Source organism: Erithacus rubecula, assembly GCF_903797595.1.
Source record: "Erithacus rubecula genome assembly, chromosome: 6".
NCBI classification, from domain to species: domain Eukaryota; kingdom Metazoa; phylum Chordata; class Aves; order Passeriformes; family Muscicapidae; genus Erithacus; species Erithacus rubecula.
Genome location: NC_136688.1, coordinates 45,380,458 through 45,382,137, shown reverse-complemented (window position 1 = coordinate 45,382,137; position 1,680 = coordinate 45,380,458).

The window sequence follows — 1,680 nt, the reverse complement described above, 5'->3', positions numbered from 1 at the left end:
CCCACAGTGTAATAGTGTTGGACGTGTTGTGTCTTGAAAATGAAGGAGAGCTAATTAATTCTGTGATATGCATTGCAAAGTTCATCTGTCCGTTAGACTTTCATAAGGCAGGCATCTCAAAAAAACCTGCAAAAACAAACCAACAAAAGCTGAAACAAACCCCAAAACTCCAGCCTAAAAGCAACAACAAAGTGTGTAAAGCCCCAGATCTGGATCACACTGGAAGGTGCCACTCCTTAGAGGTGACTCAGTAAAGGACAAGCATGGCAAAATTAGAGGTTGTGAGGTGATCCACACCTTTTTACACATGGAGACAGGATACAGAAATATTTCAGAGTTATTTTCACAGTGTGTTAAAATACACAAAATTACCTCATCTCCACGTGAAGAGAATGAAGTCTGACAAAAACTGAACCAACATCACCAGGTTGGAGAGAGTTCTGGGTACTCCACACAGAGGAAAGGGGTTGTAGAGGTGTAACTGCTACTTTTATATAAAGAGCTAGGTAAATCCAGGAGGAGCATGAACAGCTTTATGAGCACTGTCTGCTGAGAGAGAGAGAGATTGATCCCAGAGCACAGCTAATGTCAGGATGAGTGGAAAAGGTAAAACCCTGTGGAATCAGGCATTACTGAATTAATAGATGAAAGTTTGTATCTTGGAGGTTGTTGAAAGTTCAGGTATGTGCTGCTTTTGAGTTGCTTCTTGTTTCTTCTCAGCTGTAAAACTGGAGGTTTTTTAGCAGGAGTCTAAAAATATGAGTATGAAATTCACGACTGCCTGAATGTGTTGCAGTCCCTGATGGCAGGAGGAAGGGCTGCTCTTAGTCATTCTGGCTGCTATCATGAAAGAGCATACCAAGAGCTCCCAAACACCTGGAAAGAACAGGAGAAATTACTCTTTCAAAGCCCTATTTGAATATATGCATTCAGTCTGCTGTTTTACTCATCTCTGCTTTTACGGTTGTTTTCTGCCCTAGAAATCCCGGCTGCTTCTCAAGCACTTAGCATCATCAATTTAGAGGTTTAACAGTTTTTTCACACTTTATATAAGCCCATTTTTCTAAAAGTATTCAGAAGAGGCTGTTGTTCTATTGGGTTTTCACATCTAGAATGCAGAGTTTAATAAAGAGGCCTCCCTGTTCCTCATAGATGGTGTCACTTTATGACCAAGAGTCTCCAGCCATTGTAAGTACACCTCAAAAAATAATTATCAGTTAGAAACCAGCTGTTATTTTTATTTTCGCACATCACTGAGACCTAGGTGGTACTGACACACATCATGTGTCTTGACCCTCCTGCAGACCCTTGTGTCTCTGAGGATGCAAAACTGAAATGTGAGAGTGGGATTTTGTTCTATTCTCCTCTTGCAAGTGATTTCCATAGCTTCACCATCCCAAATACATTGTTACCCCTTCCCTCAGATATGTGGCAAACTGAAAGACAGACACTGAAGCTGTCACTGCACCCACAATGCTGTCTGAGATGGAGCAGGTTCTCTTCCACGCTCTTAATTTTCAGTTTGTATCCAGAGACCCATTTCCTTTTCAGTCCCTCAGGGAACAGCCCCACAGAAGAAAAAACAATAAACTTTCACCAGCATGGATCAATACTTTTGTTTTAAGGCCTCCAAATAGCATCAGACAGTACCTGCATGGCAGGCTGTTTATTTTGTGATGG